Source organism: Panicum hallii, chromosome 2 (assembly GCF_002211085.1).
Source record: "Panicum hallii strain FIL2 chromosome 2, PHallii_v3.1, whole genome shotgun sequence".
NCBI classification, from domain to species: domain Eukaryota; kingdom Viridiplantae; phylum Streptophyta; class Magnoliopsida; order Poales; family Poaceae; genus Panicum; species Panicum hallii.
Window position 1 is genome coordinate 570,451 of NC_038043.1, and position 6,989 is coordinate 577,439.

Genomic DNA, 6,989 nt, shown 5'->3' on the forward strand with positions numbered 1-6,989 from the left:
GGTGTCGCCATGCCAGTGAAGCTCGTCGAGCTCCCCTGTAGCTGAGGGTGTCGCCGCCGCTCAAGCTCGAAAATCTAGACAACTAACTTCGAAATTCCTATGCTACTTATATTCCTACGTTCCAAACGTCAAATCCTATAAAATTCCTGTGTTTTCCAATCCTCTGTTTTCCTCCTCCATTCCTTTCCTATTCCTACGTTTTTTTCTTCCCTTTCCTCTGTTTTGCATTCCTTTGTTCCAAACAGACCCTAACTGCCTAACTTGGCAAGGAGCCGGGTGTGCTGCCGCATCAGCACCTATGATTTGGTACTCCCACACATTTAACCTTTATCACCATGAGTAGCCGGAGTCTTGTGATGAAGCTGGTTTCGCCCACTAGCAAACCTTTTCTTCAGTTCTGATGCTTAATGACATGGCAATAAATATCAGAGCCAAGTGGCAGCTGATATATATGTCCCGGTCAGATGATTACAAAATACTACTGGGAAATTCTGAAAAAGTTCTATCATCCACCAAGTAGCTAGAGAAACTCAATGATACAAAAGTGAGGCAATCAGTCAGTACACATGACGAAAGGGTATTTTGTACGAAACAACTGATAGAGACATGGAAAGAACCAACGGTAGTATAGCAGCAAGCACTGACTAAAAGTACATAGGAAACAACTGGCCAGAGGCCTCCACAGTGGAGGTGGACCACAACACCAGCATCCTTCAAAGCACACACTAGCAGTAACAGAAAGTCACTAAAGCACACCAGGATGACGATTATCTTGAACAATTAAAAAGCCAAAGAAGTTGCAGGGCAGTATCAGCATCAGACATCAGGGCTTGCTGATGTTTACTTGGGTGAGGTTAGCACAGTTTTCCCAGAATCTGCAAGTTTTACAGAGTAAACGGGTTCACTTGTGATTCGACCAAATATAACAGTACTTATGTCTGAATTGAAAACGATTGGACCCAAATTTGATAGTAAACAGTGGTCACATTGCACACCCTCTCTGTTATTTATTTTTCAGAAAATAGCAGGACAACTTTATTGGATTAACCGACTCCACGGCTCCAAGAAACAATAAAGCAGGATCTGTGAATATGATGCCCCACATAAATTTCAATAATCGACATATCGCAACATTACTCACCTGATATTATTCAATCTCTTCGATATCACACGGTGCAGTGCTTGCACTGGAAGTTGCTTCTACATTTTGCACCGGATTTGCTTGTTGCTGCACCATCTCTGCTGCTGAAAACCAAGATCGTTACGACAGCCCCATGATGATTGGAACACAGAATCCCATATAATATTTGGAGCGGATGGTTTAGGAAAAAAACACTTACGTTGCACGTGTAGGTGGTTTGTTTGTGGCGCAGGCAGCAAGGGCAGCACATCCGCCTCCACACTTGTCAAGGTAGGAGGTCGCATGCCAAAGTTTTAAAGAAGCACCGTATGGAAGCTCTTGAGGAGAAGGCTGGTGGCGGCATTCTCTCCGTCGTTGGCGACAATAAGCCTCCTTGGACTCCTGTCCAGGATGCCAGCGTGGGTGAGCAAAGCCCACAAGTGCGTTCTCAATTCCCCTCCATTTGCGAGGCACTCGACGTGCTCCTTCACATTATCTGATGGCGAGAGGTAGAGCAGCATCTCCGCCCAGAAATCCGCCAGCACCTTCCAGCGGGCGCCCTCCTCCATCCCCTCCAGCTGCTTCCCCAGCCTCACGCCCTTGTCCAAGATAGTCTCTTTTGGTTCTGGCGTCTCTTGATTCCGGCAGACGGCTACTCATAGCTTCGTGCTTGTCTTTCTCACTTTGCAGAAATCCAATTGCTTCCCTTGCGACTGCCCCAGATGCAAGCCTTGTGTCAAAGTGGTGCCCAGGGAGAAGCTTTGGCGCAGAAACCACCAAGTATGCACAGTACTTGGACAGCGTTGTCGCGACAAGATGATGCTTCTTCTTGAGGGCTCCCCCCACACTGGAGCAAAGATATTTCCTCTCGCAGTAACCTGTTGCAATGTGCCAGGTCAAAATAACGAACACCTGCAGCTTCTCTTTCTTCTGCGAGCTGCTTGTGCCAGAGTCTGCTGGGTGTATCATGTCTTCCTGCCTGCAAGCCCACAAGAGGTGACCTGCCCCATTGGACAAGAATGATGACTCCCCGTTTGTTAGAAAGCCTTGAGTACGTTCAAGGGACTGGCCCAGTGCCTCCGTTACTTCAGCAGGCAGCTCTATCAGCTTCACAGGCTTTACAAGGGAACACCTACTACTACTAAAATAGGGTCGACTGCGACCTGATGATTCAAGTAGCGAGTACTGTCCAATCTTCTTTTGCCAATAGCATTTGCTCTTTACAGGAAACTGGTGGTAGTATTTGTTTAACACGGGAACACAGATCTGGATAAAATTCTCTCTAATGCTCCTGACACATTTGAATATAAGACCTCCTCTTGTGTTGGTTGCTTCGTGCCCTCTGACCACAGAGTGACAAGCCACAGATACTCTGCCCCAAATGGTCGTCCAATAACGCAACATCTGCACAAGTTCAAGCAGTACAATGCATGCCAGTATCACCAAAGCGATGATGCGATCAGCGGTTGTGGTGGTAGCGACAGGTGACCAATTCCTGACATGGGCAAGCCCCCGGTCGTGAGTGACTGCCGCTACTGCTATCACAAGTGGAAGCACGATTAGACCGAAGCTGAGCACTGATGAGACCATCCATGGTCCATAATAAATGGCAGGGCGCTTGGTGAAGAAGAAATCATACATGAAAGCTAGCTCAACCTCAACCACCTTGAAGGCCCTGTTGTAGTCGACGGCGCCGCCCTCATTCTTGGCGAGCAGCCCCTTGAACACAAAATCATGTGTCTTCTGCTGTGAAGATTCGGCGCAAGCAAACCCGAAGAAGCGCCTTCTCAACAGAATAGAAAGGGAGAATGAGTAGGTTCTTGCACTGCCATATCCTATCTATGTCAATGATTTTATTACTTATTTTTCTCTTGACGCTCACTCACCCCTGTAAAACGTGCATTTCTTGAACTACTAGTACTTTATATATATGCCACGAAAACAGAAAACAGAAAACAGAGGCGGCAGAGGCATGAATGATCTGGATACAACGCCTACTTTCTATTGTCTTGCTCCGCCCCCATGAACTATAAATACTACTTAGTGACATTTTAGTTAAGTTGAGTTTCCAAATGAAATTTTATAAAGGGTATCTCGATCATGTCCGCATCCGGCTTTAGTACAAATTTATTTATAATGTTTGTAATCTTTTTTTATGTATGCTTTTGGACTGTACAGATAACTAGTGACATCTTCATCGGCGAAGTATTAGGCAAAAGATGTCATAATACAGTATCGAATGCATAAAAACAATCAATCAATATACTATGAAACCAATGATTTCACTATCACAAAAATACGAAATATATATAAACCTCTTAACAATAAAAAGCAAAGTACGAAGGTCGGTACAAGCATGTGTGCAGTGGATTCGAGCTTGATGCATGCAGGATGTGGCGGCGAGAGGATCTTCAGCCAAGGTCGGAGCCACCGCCGTAGGCTCGACAGTCGAGAAGATGAATATGGAATCATAACTTAAAATGGGGTTTCGTATATCCTTTTTCCAAAGTTCTCACTGAAACAAAAGCAATGAATTCGAATATGATTGATCTGGGAGGTAGCTGCAAAACTGGAAATAGAATCCAGTTCAGCCGATCAAATTAGTTGTCTTGTTTTCATCGGGAATATCTGATTATTCAAAATAAGTTTAAAAATGGAAATGTATATCTAACCTTTTTTTATTCATGAGCTTTCTTTTCACCACGGGAAATTCAATCTGGTGAATGGAAATTGACCCTTGAGAGGGAACGAACGTGGTAACAGCTTTTAGATCTTTTTTTATGCGAAGATAATAGAAAAGATTAGAATCCAATTCTCAGCGGAGTGCCCGAGAAGAACATTTAGTGATTCATTTGTATTCAGCCTTCGAGATGAGGATGATGTAAGAATTGGCTGTTGTTTGCTTGCATAGGCCGGAAACAATTTTCATTTTCTAAAAAAATATTTAGTAATATTGAGTTGCATACATTAACCAATTAAACCTAAAAGCTTAATGAAGCATGGGGAAAGTTGGACAATTCACTTATAGTTCAACACTCTCCTTCACGTGGAAATAGAAGTTGGCTATAATTATTTTATTTAATTATGCCTGCCATATGATTCGAACTCGAGGCCTCTAACCCTGATACCATATTACCATATTAAGTTGAATGCACCAACCAGTTCTGCCTAAAAGAACTTATGGGCAAAGATAGGCAATTCAATAATACTTCAATGAGTGAAGTGGCTGATTATTCAAAATCCATCTACAAAAAAAAATTCAAAAATGTATGTCTAACTATGTACTCATGTAACTCACGGGCATTCCTTTAATACTCGAAATTCAATCTCATAATGGCAATTAAAAAAGTAATTTGATAGATGCTAGGGTCACAACTCATATATATCATATATATGTTAATGAAGTTCCATCATGTGGTTTATTTAATAGGAAACACATTCATGCATCTTCTTTTTTTTCTCAAGGGTGATTAACGCTGCATGGGGGTTGTGGAGCAGCAATTGAGGAATGCAGCGTCATCAAACTTATTTCATCGGCTGAGTGACCTGTGGAGTCGTCCTAGGGGGACAGTTCTCCGTATTGAGGCATTAGCATTGCTGGCCATTGTGCTCTCATTCTTCCTTGTTGCCCTGGGTTCGTGTCGCCGATGGTCCATCCGTTGGATTGTCCAAAAGGGCTTCTTAGCTGCACAAGTGTTATCTCTATCTCTTGGGATTAACAGCATTGGTTTAATGCAGTCTTCAACGGTAAAGAGCGATATGTATCCTATATGGGCTGTGTCCTTATTCACCCTCTTTGGTTGCGTCGACCCAGTCACCACCTACATCGGCCTTGACTACAAGGGCCCACTCTTGAAGGTGATATTTCAGCTTGGCCTCTACTGTGGATATGTCCTGCTGATGAGTATTCGAACTATGTCCGGTGTTGTTGGCAACTTAGCCTTCGGTGTGCTGTCTGCCATCACCTTCATCAAGGGCTTTCATAGGTCAATGGCGCTTGTCCTGCCAACAAGAACGCGGAACGACACAGAAGAGCAGCTTGTTTCTAAGGAAACAAGTGCTTTAGCAGGTGTTGATGCGGGACTGTATGTCCATTTACCCTGGTACCTTGGAGGCATTCCGAGAGATCCAGATGTTAGTGGTTATGCAACTATGGCTGACATACACAAGCACATGGGTGAGCTACAGTTACCAGAGGTCACTGCCAACGGCTTGACAATCGAAGGCGTGTGCCTAGGCTACTCTCTGTCTCATTTGTTGCAACGGCGGTTCCTTGGGTTAAGCAACAGTAGGGAAATGGAGCAAAAAAGAAAGGTTTTGGAGAGTTTGGTAGGAGATGATGGTCACGTGGTGGACATCGACTATACACGGACCTTGAAGGTGATTGAGGTTGAGTTGGCTTTTCTCTACGAGATCTATTTCAGCAGCAATGAGTTCCTTCACTTGTATCAAGCGAAGACCGGTAGTTTCTGGGCGTTGGCTACATTCATGGGGATATGTTTTGTCGGGGTAGCGGTTGCCATTCCTGAGGCAATGACTAGCCGGCGCCGCCGTATTACTACCACCTCTATTGGTCCCGATGCTGGTGCTGGCACTATTAATATTAATATTGTTGTTGACACCACAACAGCTGACCTTGTTATCACTCTTGTATATTGGTATCCCTGGCTGTGCTGCAATTGGTGCAGTTGATCCGGTGTTGGACGTCAAATTGGGCGAAAGTTGCCTTTGCCTGCGAGTACGCCAGGAGCCATGACCGAAACAGCTAGGTTGTCGAAAAGCTGGTGGCATTGGATAAGATTGAAAGCGTTTGCAATTACCAGGATGGATAATTGGTTCGACAATAAGTACCTCTGGCAAGATAAGCTCGGCCAGTATCCACTAGTTGATGTAATGACCAGCGGCAGGTGCGAGCGCCTCAGGAATTGCTGTACTTTCTCTTGTTTGCATTGGTATGTACGCGCACGGCGATAAGGACTGGAGCGGCTTACATGGTGCCGGTGCTCAATGACCTGGTACCACCAACAGGGTAGCTACCATTGGGTTGGACGACGATGTGAAGGCATCCATCGCTGATTTCCTGTGCCGGATCAAGAGCAGGAGAATTGGGGAGGAGTGGTCATCCTTGTTTGTTGACAATGGGCTAGACGCATCCTGCCTTCCCTACAGCAGGGCCCCTCTCATGGTGGAGGGTACCACTACTGCTGTGTCGGAGGCCTACGCGTTCACGCACCGTGTCATGGTGTGGCACATTGCGACAAGGTACTGCGAACTAGCAGATCATCAGGAGGAGCAAGGAGGAGGAGACAGTAGCAGAGAGAAGAATCGGCGCGTGGCCACAGTGCTGTCCAAGTATTGTGCCTATCTGGTGGCGTTTGCGCCGGAGCTACTCCCAGGGCCGGCCGCGCAAACGACGCGCGCTCACCCGAGCTTCATGGCAGATCTCATCGGATGTTACAAGCAACAGAACCAGAAGCGGGCTGCGACAGGCGTTGTTTGAGGCTTACTCCCGTCGCCGTCCTCGGGAAGCATCGGTAATGAAGAAGGACGACCCCCTTTGCATGGCTGTGTATTTGGGGATGCGGCTTCGCAACGAGTCTGCCGCCTCCGGAGTGCACGCGGCGGTGCTCCGATGACCCCTGGGAGGTGCTGGCTCTTCTCTGGGTGCAGACGTTGCTCTACGCCGCGCCGTACGGCGACGTGCGGGCGCACTTGCAGCGCCTCTCGCAGGGCGGTGAGTTCATCACCCACCTCTGGGCCCTGCTCTACCACATCGGCATCGACGAGTGGGAGTGGGAGGTGGTCGAACCTGCACCTGCCATACCTGCACCTGCACAAGAAGAAGAAGGAACTAGCCGGGTCGAGAAGA